We start from the raw sequence: 21,313 nt of genomic DNA, 5'->3' as shown, positions 1-21,313 counted from the left end.
TCAGGGGTTACTCTGAGATGACGTAAGCACTGGAAACAGGCTTTCAACAGGCCTACAGTCATCTCTACCCTGGCTCTGGTCCTGCAGTGTGCCACACTGAAGTGCTGCTGGGGGACTGGTTGAGGGTCTGGGTAAGGGGTTATGAGAGTGGGTTGGCAGGTGTAACCCCTGTCACCCAGAAGGAAGCATTCAATCTCTCCTGCAAGTAAAGTCACTTTTATTTAGTACTGATATTTTTCACAGACAAACTAGACAAAGATCTTTACCACTTACCACAGTCCAGTCTGTTGCTCAGAGTAGACTCTCGATATATACGGGAGTCATACTCAGACCCAGGCCACTTGGCTTCTGCATTTGTGATGATGTGAGCTGCATCACAAATGATCTTAACAGTACAGAAAATGAGACAGGTTTGTTGAAATGTTGTGCTCTTATATTTAAAGAGTAATCAATGTATGTACCTGCACGTTAATGCTGTGGGAGGTCTTCCTATTCACATAATCTCCTTCATTTTGTGAAGGAGCAGTGATGGGGATGTGAGTGCCATCAATGCAGCCAATCACATTTGGAAATCCTAAAAGACATTCAAATTGTGGCTCCCAGAGGTCACAGCAACATGTTATTAACAGAAAAGTTATTATTCATTTGAATTTTTTTACCTGCAATCCCATGGAACTCTTCTTTGATGGCTCTCACAGGCTTGTGTCCAGGAAAAACAACAAAAACTGAAAGAAACCGTTTCAGAGCGAGGCTCACCTTTCTGACAGCTCTGTAAACAGTGGCTTTGCTGATGTGCTCTGCATCTCCAATGTTGTATAGCACACTTCCATTTGCAAAAAAACGTAGAGCAACGCAAAGTATTTGTTAGGTGGTGAGTGCACGGCCACGGTGGGTGATGTGAGCAATGTGAGGATGGATGAGGTTGTGTATGTACTGCAGTGACTGTAACGAAAAACGATAACACTCAAATAAAAAGTCGGGAGAGTATGAAAAATTATCCAAACGTAATATATAATAATATATAAACGTAACTTAATATAACCAGAGTTTCCACATAACCTGCTTCATGAAACAGGCCCCTGAAGTGCATTCTCCCTAGAAGAGAGCGCACGGCTATGAAACTAAAATGAAGGTAGGAAAAAACAATAACAGGCTATAAAACTTAGTGAACGAAAGTCGCTCCCACGGGAGGAATAAATCTGCAAACTAAGGCTAAGATTCTAAGAACAAAAACACTCCACCCAGAGGAAAACCTAAACTATCTATTCTTATAAACAAGAACAGAAAATCACTCAATGAAGGGGCCAATAAAGGAAGAGACTAAACTTCTATCTACGCTAATAACGCAACAACAAAAAAAAAAATCACTCTTAACATAGGGTAACTAAGACCTTAACAGAGGTAGCAACAAAGTGCTTACAAGTCAAGAAGCTATGGCTATGGCTGTGAGCAATGAACGCTGGCGTGATCTTTCCGCATACACACACTGCCACAAGACAAGGCAAACGCAGAGTATTTCAAACACGAGGGTAATGGGAAACAGGTGGAAACAATCAGGTAATCAGGGAAGACAATCAGACAGATGACACATGAGGAAGGGCAAGTGACCTGAAACGAGAGGAGAGTTACTTTTCAAAATAAAACAGGAAATGACGAGACAAAAACCCAAACAAGACGATAACCCACCGCAGTGTGACAAGTATGAGTGGTTGTGTTTTCTGCTTTCTGGATCCTCTTCAGTTTTCGGACTTAAACATAACAATCAATTCTCTTTTTAAACTGTGTTTTAGATATCAAGTTTTGCATGCTTTTGCATGCTTTTTCATGCTTCATGCTTTTATTACCTGCATAGTTGACTACTGCAATGGTCTGCTTTCTGGTCTTCATGTGGAGAATATATATCAGTTGCAGTTATTTCAAAACTCAGCATGTGTGTTGACTAACACCAGAAAGCAAGCATTACATTTATTTGTGCAGAGACTAGGTTTCTCTGCACTGGCTCCCTGTCTGCTTCATAATTGATTTTAAGATCCTTTTGTTGGTTTATAAAGCTCTTCAGGGCCTTGGTCCTACTTATCTAGAAATTGTTTTTATCTTATGAACCCTATAATACCTTCAGTTCTTCTGGTGGTGGTCTCTTTATTATACCCGAGGTAAGGACATAAAACCCATGGTGAGGCATCCTCTTCTTACTGTGGCCAACATCTCTGGAACAGCCTTCAAGAAGACCTGAGGGCAGCAGGGAATGTTGATATTTATAAAAGTAAACTCAAGATCTTACTTTTAATCTGGCTTTGAACTGGCTTACATTTAGTTTTTGACTATTCATTATATGTTTTAATCTGTTTTACATTTTAATCTTTTATTCTATTTTTATTTTCTGCTGGACTGCTTAACTTTAAAAATCAAACTTTTTATTTCAGACTTTTAGCACTCTCCTGTCTTTGGTATTTTATTATTTTATATTTTATCTTTGCTTTCCTTTTAATAACTTTTGATTTTTGTTTTCACTAAGTCTGTTTTAGTTTTTATTGTGCAGCCTGGTTACTCTAGCAACCAGGCTGTCTTGGGCTCAGCTGCTCTTCATCATTACTTATGCTGTGTTCCACTTCCAAATACACAATATTCTCTGACCTTAGAATTGTGATATTTAAAAGGTACATTTTAATAGCGTTAATTATTGGCCCCAAATGCCAAATCCTTCTCCAACTTACTGTTGATGTTGTGAAATGCACTGACTTGTGGTATTTGGGGTTACTGGGCCTTTCAACTAAGTTTTTGCGTGTATCTTTTAAATCTGTGTGGATTATGAAAGCTGATATCAGCAGAGCACTGGAGCTCATCTGTGTCTGTGTTATTAACAAGATTTACTTCACTCTGTGGAAAAACTTTATGACAGTTCCATAGCAAAACATTTCCATTTGGATGATGTTGGCCCATTGCTCCAATTATTATCCTTAAGTGTAGTGTAGTAAAAACTTGTGTAAACATCTGTTTACACATACAGCTCTTTTACCACACGAATGCCCATCAGTCCCACCTACCCACCCACTACATCAGCAGTGTCAGCAGTGAGTTCAAATTCTGCTGAAAAGAAGGTGAGTAAGTTCCATCTGTCTTAATTGTTATGACATTTAATAATAACAATGTTTAATAATAATATGTTCTTCTTATTATTGCGTTCTATTGAAATTCATGGACATTGCATAATTCAATGCAAACACCCTCAACACTAAAAACAAACCTTTTTCCTGGTTGCCTTTAAGGCTAGCAGCATTGTTTGACCTGAATAAATTTTGCATGTTCAGTGTTGTACTCATATGCCACACTCACACTGCACAAAAACCCTACAATACTGATCCTACTGACAAGCACATCTCGTTCATTATGATCTGATCTTTTACATACAAGTTTTAGTTTGAGTTGTAGTTTAATGAATTTAACAGGAGGATGACATCAAGCATTTTGCATTCAACCAAGGCTGTACAGCATCTCACTTTTTTGGTAGGATTATGTGTAGTACAACACATTCTGTTTAAAGTGTAATAAACTGTTATTTTCATTTGCACATTGTGTACATATAATGTTGATCCACAGCAGAAGACTGCTTAACATTCTGCTCCCACCCCTGTGAACCACAGAATCAGAACTTTCCACTTGGAAAATTGACTGGCACTTTCTCTGTAGTAAATCTAGGAAATTATATAATTGCCTGAGTTTGGTAACAATGTAATGTTCCTCATCTGGCGGCAAGATCTGGCCTCAGTCACACACCACAAAGCTAAACAACTCACACAGTAACATCAAGTGAGAAGAGAAGTGTGTGTGTGTGTGTGTGTGTGTACATGTGTTCGCTCACCATATGTGGACAACATGTTTGCAGCAGTAGTACATGCTAGTGTCTAGGTGTGTGTGAGTGTGTGTGTGTGTGTGTGCATCTTTCAGATAGGATGACACAATTGAGACATTAATATTATGATTGTGACCGGGGCTGGGTTCAGTTAAATAATTGAACTCATGAATACTGGCACTTTACAGTACAGAAAATCAACATCTTTACTAGCGGGGCATTGTTTGACTAGACTTGACATGGAGCATGTTGGTCTTGACTTCAGACATATCTTTCTTGTCTTGGAACTTGGAACTAGTATCAGCTGAATTTGGACTTTGGGACTATTGTCCATCTAACAATAGAACTAATAAAAGAGATCAAATTTCTCCTTATTGTACACTACTATGTCACTCGAACTCTATGGTCCCAGGATGCAGGGTTACTTGTGGTTGCTTGAGTCTCCCACATCAGAGGCTACATCATCTGCATTTACATGGTTTGGGATAAATACTTATTGTCTCATCTTTGTCCTCCTCTGCTCCGAGTCCAGGAGCAGAGTTCTGCGGGGGCAGAAGCCTCAGCAGGGAAGCCCAGACTCTCCCCGGCCACTTCCACCAGCTCACACCAAGGTGGTCCCAGACCAGACAAGAAATATAATCCCTCCATCATGTACTGGGTCTGTGCCGGGGTCTCATCCATCCTCAGGGCACCGTCCATGCAAAGCTGTTTAACTGCCTCAGCAACTTCTGCCTCAGTGATGGGAGAGGCTCCTTCCGAGGTCCCCGGCTCTGTTTCCTCCAAGGAATGCATGTTGGTGGAATTAAGGAGATCACCAAAGTATTCCTTCCACTGCCTGACTCCACTCCTCACATGCCTGGGTTTTTGCTTCAGCAACTGCCTGAGCCACGCATCATTTGGCCTGCCAGTAGCTGTCAGCTGCCTCAGGAGTCCCACAAGCCAATCATGCCCTGTAGGGCTTCTTCAGTTTGACAGCATATTTCACCCCCAGTTTCTACTAGCAGGTTCGAGGATTGCCACCACAACTAGCCCCAGAGATCTTCCAACCGCAGCTGTGAACAGCCGGCTCTGCAATGGCAGAGTCATTGGAACATGGCCCACTCCAAACGGTCAGAGTCTGGCCTGAAGGCACCATTGAGAGACTGCAGGACTGTTTGGAAGACACAGAATGGGATCTGTTTAATCAGAACTCCACTCCAGACAGTCACTCAGACTTAAACGACTATGCATCCTCTGTACTGGACTACATCAGCTTCTGTGTGGACAATATCAATAATCACAAGACCATCCGCACTTTTCTGAATCACAAGCCCTGGATGAACAAGGAAGTCCAGAGTCTGCTGACACTGAGAGATAATGCTTTTCACATGGGCAATCAGGTGGCCTACTCAACAGCCAGGGCCAACCTGAAGAGGGGAATCAGGGAAGCTAAGCAATCCTACAAAGAAAAGATTTGAGGACCTTGACCCCAGACGCATGTGGCAAGGCATTAAATCTCTCACTGACTACAAGAGCAACAACTCCTATCTGCCCAGCTCCCTTGACGACCTTAACAAATTCTTTGCGCGCTTCGTTGAGGGCACCAACCACCACCACATTGGTCTTACGGAGTCCACATCCCATGTCCTGGTGCTGAGCAAACACGAGGTGAGACGAGCCCTGGGCAATATCAACCCTTGCAAGGCAAACAGTCCAAATGGGATTCCAGGTTCTGAAATACTGTGCAGTGCAGTCTTCACGAGCCTGTTCAAAACCTCCCTGGAACAAGCCACAGTCCCCACCTGCCTGAAAACCAGCACCATTGTCCCTATCCCAGCCATCAAGTCCTTGAACGACTATCGTCCAGTGGTACTCCCCCCCCCCCCCCCCCCCAACAAATATGAATTTGCGTACAGGGTGAACAGGTCGATGGAGGATGCCATCTCACAAGCCCTTCACACTGCTCTTTCACATCTAGAGGAACCAAACAGCTACGTGAGGATGTTATTCGTTGACTAGAGCTCTGCTTTTAATACCATCCCCCTCCGTCAAGGTGGCCGTAAAGCTAAACAACCTTGGACTCAGCTTCTGGACTTCCTGAGCAACAGGCCTCAGTCTGTGTACATGGGCAAACGCTGCTCCGAACCCATCACCCTGAACACAGGCACACTGCAAGGATGCATGCTCAAAAAACGCAAAAAACTGCTGATCAACCTGTACAGCTGCACCATCGAATCAGGCATCATGCACTGCATAACAGCTTGGTACTCCAGTTGCTCCTTGGGCAATAAGAAGGCCCTCCAATGCATCATCAAAACTGTCCAGTGGATCATTGGCACCCAGCTCCCTACACTAGAGGAGATTCACCACACACGGTGCGCAGGTAGAGCAAAAAACATGCTGAAGGACCATACCCACCCAGGTCACAGACTCTTTACTCTGCTGCCATCCGGGACTATGCGCACCTGCACAACACAACTTAAGAACAGTTTCTACCCCACCGCCATCAGACTTTTGAACTTTCTGTGTCCCCTGCCCCCCCTCACTACCCCAGGACTTGATGCACTCACTACACCAACCCCTTAGCACACATTACACGCTGCAACCCCAGGACTCGTGGGTCTTGTGCAATGCTCACTGTATCTACCTCTACTGCTACACTGCACCTCACTGTGTACCAGTACTACTCTGCCATGCAATAATGCTGTCATACAATAATGCTGCTCTGTCGTGCAATACCACTTTGCTGCTGTGCATACTCTGCACCTTATCTATTTATTCCTACGAATGTAATTTTTTTCCAACTGTTAATTTTTCTTAGGTAGATTTGTTTTATCGGTTTATATTTTTAGCAGTATATATTGTTGTACATTTTAGAACCTGCAGTGGTTAGCACTGTAAAACCTAATATTTGAACAAAAAACCGCATTGTCTTTGGAGGATGGTAAAACATGGAAAAGGATTGTTGAATAAAACAGTTAAGTTCATTTTAGCTCAACTTTAGCTGAAAGTGAAATGAAATGAAAGTGACATATTTCGTCATTGGAGGGAACTCACTCCAATGAAATTCGTGCTCTGCATTTAACCCACCCAATTGACGTGCACACACACACACAGCAAACCCGGGGCAGTGGGCGACCGTGTGCAGCGCCCGGGGAGCAGTGGGGGTTAGGTACCTTGCTCAAGGGTACCTCAGCAATGGACACCGGTACGGGGAATCGAACCAGCGATCCACCGGTTACGGGTCCGACACCCTAACCGCTGATCCACGACTGCCCCCAAAATACGACCACGAAGGGACTCGAACCCTCAATCTTCTGATCCGAAGTCAGACGCCTTATCCATTAGGCCACGCGGTCTCCTCCTCCTGTTTGTAATCAATTGTTCACAGAAAACAGTGGAAATTTAGTCTCATACAATTAATCTCAGTGACAGTTTGACCCTTTTTATCTCTACATTAGTCCTATATATGCATACAATATATATATATAGTCATAAAAGAGGTGAATAATAAAGAATCTTCATTTGTATTCTGTTGGTATTGATGTGGTTTTGATTATTTTGAGGAGTGCCTATAGTTTGCTTGTTCCACATTTTATCACAAGTGTGTCATGCAGTGTGGGACTTGCAGTGGTGTGGTCCTGGTCTTGACTCTGTCTCGACCAGCCTTGATCTTGGCCTTGACCTGATTTGATCTGAATCCCTCAGATCTGAATCTTCTTGTTGTCTCAGTCATGATACAGTCTGGTCTTGGTCATGACTTGGTTTTGGTTTAGGTGGTCTTGACTACAACATTGCTTCACAGGCAGAATAGAGAGTTTGAGAACAGCCAGGATGTGCAAATTGGAACTGAATGTGACAACACAACACTTTTCTGGAAAGTTAAATTACTTGCAGACATCATACAGCTGTGAGTGCCCCTCTAGGCTGTGCTCAGACTGAATGGGGTTACACTGGTCTGCACTGCTGCTACAGGCTAAAGTGACATAATAAAATATGATCCAGGAAGTTCAGCTTCTTCACATGTAATTTACCTAATTTGAGGATTTTACAACTCTGGAAAGTTGTAGTCCAAACTGGGTAAACTACAGAATTACACTGTTCATGTTACAGAGCAAACCACCAGGAATGTTTGCATGTACGTAACTGATTGGACAATATATTGAGTTGCCAATGCAATGCATTGTTTTGGTGCAGAAGCAACATTCTGTCTAGTGTTAAAAAAGAGTTTTGTGTCTGATTTCCTAATTCCTTCCTACTAGACTGCTACATAGCTGAAAAAAACCTCTATAAACTTGTAAACTTATACCCTTATGTCTGCATAAGAAGCTTGACCAGAGGCGGTCACAGCAGAAAACCAAACATACAAATGCCTGCAGGAAACAAACTCCTGTTAGCCGTCGAACTCCTCTATGGCTTTGGCTTTTCCCTGCTCTGTGTTATTCAATACTGTGTAGAGGCCTGGGAGAGCTGTTAGGATTAGGCTCCATGAGACTGGATGTGCAATTGAGGGGTGTTAGGACATGTTGTGAATCATGGTAATGCGTGCGTTCTCATGTCTGTTCTTTCTGTCTTTCTTCACTTATTTTCTTTCTTTCCCCACAGGAAAGAGGTTTCCTTTGAAGATCAGCTGCAAGCCAGTTTTCTCTTGTTTAATAAGACATTGCACTAATTTGTAACAGATGTCAGACCTTTGTGTTGAAAAGGTTAAGCTGCATGTTTTGGAAGCAGAAACATCACATCACACCACCTCTCTGTATACTAACAAATGCATCAGCTTACAACTCTGAACAGCTGCCATGAAGTTCATCATTGACAGAATTGCATAAGAATACAAGTGTTGCGTGCCACCTGGGAGAAGGCGTGTGACCAGTCTCTTAGAGAAACTAAGACTACCATTAGCAGTGCATTTGTTCTGGTGTGTTTATTACTTAATTACTAAGAGCAATACATATATAAACAGATAGATAGTATCATCTGATTGTATAAGTAAACAGTAGACAGAAGAAGGTAAACAGTATGGATATAAAAAAATGTAAAACTGAACTGTGTTTTGCTTAAAAATATGAAGGGCAAGGGAATGCATACCAACTGTCAATACTGGATTAACACATGACACATTTTCCCTCTTAAAAATAAACACTTGGATTAATAAGATATAACATTCACTTTATTTGAGTATTTCCATTTTGTGCTACTTAATACTGCTACTCCACTACAATTCAGAAGCAATATTGTAAACATGTATTTAAAGTGATCAGCTGCAACATTACAACTGTTTGCTTAATATTTTGTGCATCCCTGTCGTGCTGTCAAAATAGTTCTGACCTGTCAAGGGAAGTGAAACAGCACCTCTGGGGATATTTTGAATCTTGGATCCTCTGGGTTCTGCACATTGAAGGTGTGGCCTCCAGGTGAGAGGATCCACCTGATGGGAGGGTGGATTCATCTTATTCCAGTGTATTCCCACAGAGTTTCGATCATCTTGGGATACAGAGAGTCTTGTGGTTCTTGTTGTCCCTGAGATATTCCTGAGCTGTGAGACAGGTCTGCAATGTTTAGGCGCGTGGTGTGTCTGCCAAAGAACATCCATATGATTGCCAGAGAACAAGGTTTTCCCACAGAACACTGCACATTGCATTGTAAACAACTGATTAATGCTCTTCACTTCGCCTGTCAGTGGTTTTAATGCTGTGGCTTATTGGTGTTAATATTGTACTTTTAACTCCACTAAATTTGACTACTTTAGTTACTAGTTACTTTGCAGATTTACTTTAATAATGCATGCTATTATGGTCAGTTGAGTTACAATTGTAGCGCTCACCATTCATACACTGCTGTTCACTGTTCAATACGCTTCATTGTGTTTTCATTTTCCTGGTCTGGTTAGCAGAACTAGAAATTATTGGTTATGAATTTACATGTGTCGTATGTTGACTCATGAGCAAAATAATCATACACACCTGAATAGAAAAGTCATCTTTCACTTTGCCTGAGGCGGAAACACCAACAAAACCATTTAAAGAAGTAGGTGTGGGAACTAGGATTACTTGGATGACTCAGATGTTGAACATGCTTGTCTTTGTATTTGGAGTTTTCCATTTTCACCTCCCTGTTGTTGGCATAATCCTGTTATTATTGTTGTACATACGAATACTTTTCTCAGGTAGGACATGTTCTAATGGATCAATCCAATCCAAACCAATCACCCAGTCTAAAGATAAGTCAATGATGCATTAACCCTGCGTGGTACAAAAACTCAAAGGAAATGTATAATAGTACACAATCATATTTCTCAAATTTTTAGATTGTTTCATTGGGGAATGGTACATTTTCGCATTTAAAAGCAACACTGTAAAAATGAAAACTTAAAGTTGTTGGCCTTACTATCTTTTTTCATGTAACTAAACAAAAAAAACCATTTAATTGTGTTGTAAACTAATAAACATATTTATTTCAACTATCTTTTTTAAGTTTTTTGGCTACAGTTGGTCTAACTTAATAAGTTGAGTTAGCAAACCTCAAAACTGTGCATTTGAGGTCAGGACAATTTCTCTGTGTTGGTTAAGGCCAAAGTACGGGGTCCCCAGTGCATATCTGCAGGGACACTGCTTCCACATGCTGCCGCCATCTCTTCGTCGTGGACACTCTTTACTCTCAAGGTGAGTATTTTTCTCAATGTGGTACTAAAAGTCAGGATTCACAGTCATTACATGCAAATCATACTAAATTTGTCTCTGTATTTGATATGATGCACAATTTAATTGGACAAGAAACATTTCGGCCTTGGCCATAGAGTGCTAGGAACGTCAGGGTCTGGGTTGTCCCTCTCACGGCTGTGTACAGTTCTTTCAGTGCATAAATTTTAAGGACTCATTTAAATATGCCAGTAACTTAACCACGGTCAAATAAACAAATAGGTGCACAGTCCCGTATGAGCGGCCATTGGGGATTCACGGGCTAGCATAATCAAAAAATCAGACACTGTACACTTAGCAATTTAGCGCGTTTATCATTTATTAGAGTTACAGCACGACCTGTGTGTGCATACCTGTTTGTCCGCGAGTATATGTGTGAGAGAGACGCACATTCAGATGTCATTTATTCTCAGGTAGACAAAGTTACAAAGTTACAAAGAGACATATCTGTCTCTTTGCTCTCCCCCTTCTTGCTGCTGTTGTGAAACAGAAGCTCGGCTACATTAAGATTTGCTGCAGCCCCCTGCTCACAGACATGTGAAGGTAGGCTGAAGTATACAAGGTTATACCGAATTTATTTAAGAATTTTATTTATCACTTTTATGTAAATCATGGTAAATAGTAGTTTTCTGTATTCTGTCTGTAATGCAGTGTAGTTAAATATCACCACAAATTAAACTGCATGCTGAATGAAAATAGAGTAACACTAGAAAGAGGCTTTTGTATTATACTGCATAGTTTTAATCTGAATACTTAATTGATAAATTGGTGTACTGACAAGTTTGTCTATGGAGACTTACATGCTGCACAGTGTAGGTGAAGGTAGCTCAAGTAACTGGACTTTTATTTCTTGTTGCAGTTGCCCTGTGAGGTGCAAATTTTGTAGTTTTGCCTGCACAAATCGAGAGAGTTTGTTGAAGGACTATCGACTAAGGCACGGAGGAGGAGCTCACTGGCCCTATGTCTACAGTGACTGTGTGTGCACATTCAAAACTCTGTGTGCAGATAACCCCGGGGCCCATCGCCTAGCAGGCTTCCATGAATCATTCAATGTTGAAAAATTTTGTCGATTGTGTTGTATTAATCGAGACCAAGTTAATACTGTTGAGGCAAGGGATTGTCAGCTAAGAACTGTGGAACAGCACAACAACTTTGTGGAGGAACTTGAATCTAGTGAAACTATGAATGGTGTGAAACAGGGCTGTGTACTTCATAAGCATTTGTCCCATTTCCATCCTGTTGCTGGGTTTCCCCCAGATATTTTGCATGACTTCTTTGAAGGTGTCATCCCAGTAGAACTATGTTTGTGTCTTAAAGATTTGGTAAGAAAAGGTTTCATTACATTTGATGGACTGAATAGTCGCATAAAACTCTTTCCAAATAAATATTCTGATAAGGTCAACAAACCAAGCCAAATTACGAAAGCCAGCTTTGAAAAGAGAAGAATTGATGGCAAAGGACACGAAAATTGGACATTGTTAGCGGTATTCCGGAGAAAGAGTCCTCATGGGAAATATTAATGGACCTTAAAGAGATTGTGGAGATTATTGTCTCTACTAATATATCAGAGGAAATACTGTGTTATCTGGAGATTAAAATATATCGCAAGCTTCTTCTTGACACTTTTCCTGACTTTAAGTGTTTGCCAAAACATCACATTACTGAACACTGTGTACACCTTATACGTTGCTTTAGACCTCTGGTGGACTTGTGGACTATGATTACGATACGATACTATTTCAGTCCAAGCACAACTTCTTTAATTCAGTTTCAATTCAAGTGCCAATTCATGACACAGTTATCTCAAGACACTTTACAGGTGTGTAAACAACAACAACAAAAAAAATTAAAAAAAGAGAATCAGAGAGAAACAGGTCCCAGGGCAAAACCCCACGCTGAGTAAGCATATGGCCACAGTGGCGAGGAGAAACTTCCTTTTAACAGGCAGAAACCTCGAGCAGAACCAGACCGCCTGGGAGGGAGAGGGGGGGGAGAGGAGAGACAGGGAGATGGAGAGAGACACGAGAGGGGGAGATAGAGAGAAAAAGAAGAGGGAGAGAGAGAGAGGGAGGATAGAGAGAACAGTGCAGAGCAGGAGCAGCAGGATCCAGGCAGGACCATGGAGAGGGTTCTGGATCCAGCAGCAGTACCAGTGCAGTAGGCAGGGCCATAGAGGGCTCAGGATCCAGCAGCAGTACCAGGCCTCAGGAGGGCGGGGTAGGAGATTCTGGATCCAGCAATATACTCCGGAAGTGCTGAGAAAAGATGGAGCACGAGAACTCCGGGGGAGAGGATGAGTTAGTGCTGTCCGGTGATGGGACATGATGGGTGAGTCCCCCTGCTCTGAAAGCTTGGTGTCTAAGGATCTCCCCCAGCAATGTAAACCTATAGCAACATAACTAGGGGTTGGTCTAACTATAGGCTTTGTCAAAAAGGAGGGTTTTAAGTCTACTCTTAAACATAGAGAGGGTGTCTGCTGCCCGAACTGTAGCTGGTAATTGGTTCCACAGCAGAGGAGCTTGAAAACTGAAGGCCCTGGCTCCATATTTACATTTGGAGATTCGTGGTATTACCAGTAAGTTTGAATCTAAGGAACGCAGCATCCTAGAGGGCTGATATGGTTCAATGAGATCAGTGATATATGATGGTGCCAGACCATGCACGGCTTTGTAGGTTAGGAGGAGGATATTAAATTCTACTCTAAATTTTACTGGAAGCCAATGTAGAGAGGCCAGCACAGGTGAAATGTGGTCACGCCTCTTAGTCTTAGTCAGGACACGAGCTGCAGGGTTCTGAATGAGCTGCAGAGTCCTGAGGGACTTTTTAGGGCATCCTGACAAAAGAGAGTTACAGTAATCCAGCCTGGGGGTAACAAAAGCATGGATGAGCTTCTCAGCAGCATCTAGGGAAAGGACATGCCTGATTTTTGCAATGTTATGAAGATGGAAGTATGCAGTCCTCGAGATTTGCTTTATGTGAGTGTTGAAAGACAAGTCCTGATCAAAGCTAACACCCAGGTTCTTTACAATGGTGCTAGAGGCAGGAGCTAGTCTGTTATGAAAGTCTGTTATCATTAGCTAAAGATTGTGAAAGATGAAAGATGATGAAAGTGACATATCTTGTCATTGGAGGGAACTCACTCCAACGAAATTCGTGCTCTGCATTTAACCCACCCAAGTGACGTGCACACACACACACAGCAAACCCGGGGCAGTGGGCGACCGCGTGCAGCGCCCGGGGAGCAGTGGGGGTTAGGTACCTTGCTCAAGGGTACCTCAGCCATGGACACCGATACGGGGAATCGAACCAGCGATCCACCGGTCCCATGTCTTTCTTTTGTCCAATTTCCAGACATCTGACATCACAATGGATCGAAGGAGAGCATGTCTAGAAGGTCTGCCTGTCTTTCTCCGTGACAGTTCAGAGAAGCCTTTCCTGAAATGCCTGGTGAGTACAGAATGTCTGTTTTTGTTTTTTGGTCAACCATGAGTGCACATTAGTTGTCGTGCAAATATGTGTAATTCTTTATGCCATATGGCTTTATAATATAGAAAACATGAAATATCCAACATCCTTATAGTTTAGTCATTAAGCTGAGTTACATGGTAGAAGTGCTCTGTCTGTTCTGAGCAGTTCATACCTTAATGGCAGCGGTGCTGCTGACCATTATCTGACCGCACATGACCTTACCAGTAACAGAAATCAAACTGTACTCAATCAACAGTGCTATGATTGCAATGTTCCTTATAAATTTATGAGTGCTGAAATAAAGTGGTACTCACTTCCTTCATTCACTTAAAGGGGAACTATGCAAGTCTGGTCGCTTTTCCACTATTTTTCTACTATTATTTTGCCAACCCTCCTCCCGGCCGTGTGCATTTGTTTTCAACAAAGCTGGCAAGAAAGCAATCCATGGAGCGCTGGATAACTTTATTTATCATATACGCGTTCCGATGTTTGTGTTGCGGTGCCGCTGAGATGAGAGCAAGATCAGTTGGAGACACTGATCTTGCAAGGTTGGTTTTCAGCCAAGAGATGCCAGGTGGAAGGCAGAAAGCCTCCATTCTCAATGTAACAAGTTACAAGTCATTTATCTAACCATCACAGTTACTCATAAGCTGTTTAATTAAGGTGAAAATGAAGCATAGTTTAGGCAAAAATCCTTAGTTTAGTTTCTCTTTAACACTTTAACACACTATCACAACTACAGCACATCTACAAAGGAATTGCAATCCGAATCACACACAAAAAGTTATACATTACAGTGACTGTAAACTTCAGGTTTGTTTAGGCTGAGAGAAAAGACTGTCTTCTAATGTAGGCTATGGCTGTAGTTACTCCAGGGGTTGATTTACATCACTTCCAGCAGGGATGGATTTGTATGCATACATAAAGAATAATAACTTTTTGCACATTCACAAATTCAGAATTACACCCTGACATAGGGTGTTTAAATAAAGTGTTATCTTTACAGTGTTTATATTGAATTTGGTTGAATTTTTGCATCCTGTGTCTCAGTGTGACTGTGTGGTATGGCAGTTGCACAGCAGAGGACAGGAAGTACTTAGCCCGGGTGGTGAGGACAGCACAGGGGATTGTGGGCTGCAGTCTACCAGATCTGGACTCAGTTTACACTGCCTGAGTACAGAAAAGGGACAGACGCATTGCCACAGGCCCCACCCACCCGGGCAACGAACTGTTTGTACCGCTTCCATCAGGAAAGCGGTACAGGAACATTAAAACCAGCACCAACAGACTCAGGGACAGCTTCTTCCCCAGAGCTGTTAAAGCAATAACCCCCCTACAGTGAAACACTCACATCCCACCCCCCTACAGGACTTCACACATACATACACCCTCCTCCGTCTAGCCGCATAAACACAAACAGCATACCACAGACTGACACTAAGTGCACTTTTATCTACCTCATTTTGTATTTTATATTTTTATTTATTTTTTAATTTTTTATTATTTATTTTTTTTGCTCTTAAGGGTGCAATTTAAATTTTCTGCTGCTATTTACAGTGGTATGAAAAAGTTTGGGCACCCCTGATCATTTTCAGGATTTTCCTTTATAAATCATTGGTTGTTCGGATCAGCAATGTCAGTTAAATATATCATATAGCAGACAAACACAGTGATATTTCAGAAGTGAAATGAAGTTTATAGGATTAACAGAAACTGTGCAATAATTACTTAAACAACATTAGGCAGGTGCATAAATTTGGGCACCCTTGTTGTTTTATTGATTTGAGTACATTTAGCACTAATTATTGGAACACAAATTTTGTTTGGTAAGCTCATTGACCCTTGACCTACATACACAGGTGAATCCGATCATGAGAAAGGGTATTTCAGGTGGCCAGTAGCAAGTTGTTCTCCCTTTTGCATCTTCTCTGAGGAGTGGCAACATGGGAGCCTCAAAACAACTCTCAAATGACCTGAAAACAAAGATTGTCCAACATCATGGTTTAGGGGAAGGATACAAAAAGCTGGCTCAGAGATTTAAGCTGTCAGTTTCCACTGTGAGGAACATAGTGAGGAAATGGAAGACCACAGGCACAGTCCTAGTTAAGGCCCGGAGTGGCAGGCCAAGAAAAATCTCTGATAAGCAGAGGCGAGGAATGGTGAGAACGGTCAAACTCAACCCACAGACCAGCTCCAAAGACCTACAACATGATCTTGCTGCAGATGGTGTCACTGTGCATCGTTCAACTATTCAGCGCACTTTGCACAAGGAGATGCTGTATGGGAGAGTAATGCGGCGGAAGCCTTTTCTACGCACATGCCACAAACAGAGTCGCTTGAGGTATGCTAAAGCACATTTGGACAAGCCAGCTTCCTTTTGGAATAAGGTGCTGTGGACTGATGAATGTAAAATTGAGTTATTTGGACAGAACAAGGGGCGGTATGCATGGCGGAAGAAGAACACAGCATTCCAAGACAAACACTTGCTACCCACAGTAAAATTTGGTGGTGGTTCCATCATGCTGTGGGGCCGTGTGGCCAGTGCAGGTACTGGCAATCTTGTAAAAGTTGAAGGTCGCATGGATTCCAGTCAGTATCAGCAGATTCTTGCCAACAATGTTCAAGAATCAGTGACAAAGTTGAAGTTGCGCCGGGGCTGGATACTTCAACAAGACAACGACCCCAAACACTGCTCAAACTCTACAAAGGCATTCATGCAGAGGAACAACTACAACGTTCTGGAATGGCCATCTCAGTCCCCAGACCTGAACATTATTGAAAATCTGTGGTGTGATTTAAAGCGGGCTGTCCATGCTCGGAAACCATCAAACCTGACTGAACTGGAGATTTTTTGTAAAGAAGAATGCTGCAGACCCTCATTGGAAGCTATAGGAAGCGTTTAGAGGCTGTTATTTCTGCAAAAGGAGGATCTACCAAATATTGATGTCATTTTTCTGTTGTGGTGCCCAAATTTATGCACCTGCCTAATGTTGTTTAAGTAATTATTGCACACTTTCTGTTAATCCTATAAACTTCATTTCACTTCTGAAATATCACTGTGTTTGTCTGCTATATGATATATTTAACTGAAATTGCTGATCCGAACAACCAATGATTTATAAAGGAAAATCCTGAAAATGATCAGGGGTGCCCAAACTTTTTCATACCACTGTATAGGTGTGCTTTAAGCCAGTGCTTCTCAATTATTTTCTGTTGCGCCCCCCCCCAGCAAGTAGAAAACAATTCGCGCCCCCCCCCCCCCCCCACTCACTCTCCGCCGCGACTATAAATAATAGTAATAATAATATGTAATAATATTTAATAATATGTAATAATAGGATGCTAACAATTCTCGCTGGTTTACTGAAGTAGCATTCACAAAGCGGGATGATTGTTGGCAATATTCGGCACGTTTTGGCTGAAAAAACTCCAGCGGCTTATCAGCATGATTGGGATGTAATGCCTTCAAGTGGCGCCTTAATTTATTTGGCTTCATGCTGTCCGCTGCCAACATTTTTAGACAGTAAACACACCGGTCTGTCGTCTCCCACTGTAGTCACAGTGAAGCCAAGCGCTACATATGCTTCGTCATATTTCCTCGTCTTAGCTTTCGGGTGAGTTACTTTTGTCTCATTATCTTCGTCTCTCTCCGCCTTTCTTCTCATCCCTGTTAAAAATTTCTTCATGTTGTCTCTTAAGGGTTCGCTTACTGCACTTCATATCACCTGCTCGGTGCAAAAAACCCGCTACACCATAGAGCTAATACTCCCTGCGCACACTCTGACAATGAGAGCGCCACTGCCAACTACTGTAGTGGATGTGCAATTACACTTTATTCTAGTACGGCAAAAAAAGCATGTTCCCCAGGGTCACACGCGCCCCCCCTGGCATCGCACCGCGCCCCCCCAGGGGGGCGCGCCCCACTATTTGAGAAGCACTGCTTTAAGCCAAGAATCTGCACAAAATTTCGTTATGCTTGCATAATGACAATAAAGACTCTTGAATCTTGAATCTTGAATCTTTTTGCTTTCGACAGGACACCGATCCATAAGACAGACAGACAAAAGGGATCCAAATGGAAGTGTTCACCGTGGTTGTGGATGATGGTGCACCAGCCTTTTGTCAAACTGTCAACAACATTGTAGTGGTGTTGGAGGAGGCTAATGTGCTCAAAGACCTTCCAGACCTCTGCACTGCCTTTGCTTATCTTTTTGGCCTGCTCTATGCCTTAAACATAGAGTTCCCCAAACATCTAAGGTATACGTTTGAAGCAGTGCAGCACATCTTCATGGAACTTTCCCCCTCTTGCTCACAGCATGTGCGGAGCCTGAAAACCAAGCTCTTGCAATAAGAAGCCTGACATTGTCCACACAGATCGAACTTTATGAGCCTGTTTTTCTTATTTTTTTAGTTGTGTGGGCTGGCATTTGGGCCTGCTTTACACAGAAAGGACTTGCCCCTGTCAGGGTTATTTTGCTATAGTCCAGAAATTAATTGACACCACTGTCATTGTATGGAAGTTTTGTTGGTAGAATTCCAAATTTCAAGTATTGATTGATAAAAAAGATATATTGTCATAACACAACAGTTTTAGTTGCCATGACTTCTCATGTTGAGTTTTGATAGACTTGAAAGGTAAGTTATCTGAACCAAAAATGATTAGTTAGGACAGCTGAAATTTAAGTGTTTAAAACTCAATTTTAGTTGGACTCATAAAGCAAAAATCTATTGCAGTCAGTTACCTCAAATTTTTGAGTTTTAATAGCTTTTTTTCTTTTTCTTTTTCTTTTTTTTTTGCAGGGAAGGTATGATAGTAGAAAAGGTTCAAGCAGAAAAATACTGTCACAAGACTGACAAATAAAACAAACAAACAAACAAAAAAAAAACCAAATACATACAATACATAGTCTTTCAGAATTCCGACTATAACAACCTGTCATGTTTGTCCTTTGTAATTTTGATGTTTCTCTCTCTCTCTCTCTCTTTCATCCTCTCTGTCCTGTCTACCTCTTCTTCCCCCCTTCACCCAGCCGACTATCAGCAGGATAGTTCTCCCTTGTGAGCCGGGTCCTGCTCAAGGTTTCTTCCTGTTAAAAGGGAGTTCTTCCTTGCCAATCTATTTGCTCTGGGGTTCAGGCTCTGGGTTTCTGTAAAGTACTTAGAGACAATTTTGATTGTATAAGGTGCTATGTAAATAAAATTGAATTCAATTCAATTCAATTGGCCATAATCAGAAAAATAAATGGTTCTTCTAAAGGGTAAAAAATCACCAATTGAAGAACATCTTCTACTACTTCATGTGGCTCTTTCAAGTACTGAAGGTTTATTGGAGATAACTGGTGGCAGGTGATATTATGTAATAGGGCTTGAACTAAAATTTCTTTTTATTATCGTGAAGTTTCAGATTATTTTCTCAAAGAATGAATAAATCATTTCTTCTATGAAATAGAAAAAAAATAGTGAAATATTCCCAGATACCAACCTGGCGTTGAAATATGTGGCTGTCAACAGACAGAATCAGCCCAGAACTAAAAATTATTAAACTATGAAGGAAAGTAATGCTTAAAAATTATGTAAACTGTTATCAAGTCCATCCATCAATCCATTTTCTATACTGCTTTATCTGTCAGGTTTGCAGCTGACTACGGTTGAGAGACAGGATGCACTCTGGGTTGGTCGCCAGTCAGTCACAGGGCTGGCACACAAAGACAGTCAACCACCCCCCCCCCCCACACACACACACACACACTCAGGGGCAATGCAGAGTGGCCAGTTAACCTAATGTGCGTGCATTGGGAGTGCTGCAAGAAGCTGAAAATGTAATTAATGGATAAAAGTAAGCCCTGCGATTTACTGGGTGTACCCACTGACTGCCCACTGTCAGCCAGGATATGCTCCACCTCCACTGCGACCCTACATGGATCTTGGTTTAAACAGGAACTGTGCAGGACTCACCAGAAGTTAATTTAAGCCTGAAATTGCTATAGGTTGATCAGAAATTACATTCTGATGATGTACTTTCTACATTATTTATGTTTATTATTTATTAGAAAGCTATATACAGAACAGCCAAAGAATTGAGTTTGAGATGAGTGTTTTTGAGAAAAATTTACAGAACAAATCTTTTTATTTTATTTATTTTACAGGCAGGAGGTGGAACGCCTGGAGGGTTGGTGCAGAGAGAACAACCTCTGCATCAACGTGAAGAAGGCTAAGCAGATGATAGTGGACTTCAGAAGGGGCAGACATCCCCCCCTTCCTCCCCTGTATATCGGAGGGACAGCGGTGGAAGTGGTCTCCAGCTTCAGGTACCTGGGCGTCCACATAACGGACGACCTCACCTGGAGCAACAACACTTCCTGCCTCATCAGGAAGGCACACCAGCGCCTCTACTTCCTCAGGAGGCTGAGGTGTGCCGGACTGGGGAGTTCAGTCCTGACATCCTTTTACAGATGTGTGGTGGAGAGCGTCCTGTGCTCCTGCATCACTGTGTGGCACGGCAGCTGCTCTGCAGCAGAGAAGAAGGCTCTGCAGAGGGTGGTGAAAGCTGCACAGAAGACTGTGGGACGCAGCCTATCCACCACCACAGACATTTACACCTCCAGGTGCAGGAAAAGGGCCTCCTGCATCATGAAGGACCCCACCCACCCCTCACACAAACTGTTTGCCCCTCTCCCCTCAGGCAGGAGGCTGCGGAGCATCAAGAGCAGGACCACCAGACTGAGGAACAGCTTCTTCCCAGAAGCTGTGAGACTGTTGAACTCTGGAGGTCCTCTGTAGCCCCTGCTGCCAAACTCACACCTCACACCCCACACACACACACACACACCCTCCCAACAACCACCCACGGAACATTGCACAATGCAGCCATTTGCACAGAACTCTGAACTACTCATTCCATTACACTACTGTCATTTGCACTACTCTGTCACTCATTTGCACTACTGTTTATACTGATGTTTATATCTTCTATTGCTTTTTTATTGTATTATTTATATTATATTATTATATTTTATATTATACAGCGTTGTTTATATTTATATTTACCATATTTTGTTAGGTAATTGGGACCAGGGAAACTAATTTCGTTCCACTCATGTTCTACGTGTGTGAAATGACAATAACGCACCTTGAATCCTCGAATCCTTATTTTTGTTGAGTTTAGATCTGAACTTTATAGCGACTACTGCGTATTATATTTGACAAGATATAAATCTAGACCATATCTGTCATATTCTGTACCTTATTTCATGTTTTGGTTGGTTTGATGGACCTCTGAAATATGTGTGTGCTCTATGGCATGACCTGGTTGTTGTAT

At 42.1% G+C, this 21,313-nt stretch overlaps 1 non-coding gene across 1 annotated transcript; it reads right to left on the bottom strand.

The window, feature by feature from the left end:
• Positions 1 to 7,115: 7,115 nt before the first annotated feature.
• Positions 7,116 to 7,188, bottom strand: trnar-ucg. The gene has a single exon. It is a non-coding gene; the product is annotated as a tRNA-Arg (tRNA).
• Positions 7,189 to 21,313: the final 14,125 nt, after the last annotated feature.

Source organism: Scatophagus argus, chromosome 9 (genome assembly GCF_020382885.2).
Source record: "Scatophagus argus isolate fScaArg1 chromosome 9, fScaArg1.pri, whole genome shotgun sequence".
In the NCBI taxonomy this organism is placed as follows: Eukaryota; Metazoa; Chordata; class Actinopteri; family Scatophagidae; genus Scatophagus; species Scatophagus argus.
Note: the sequence above shows the minus strand (reverse complement) of the source record. Positions and strands in the feature narration are given on the sequence as shown.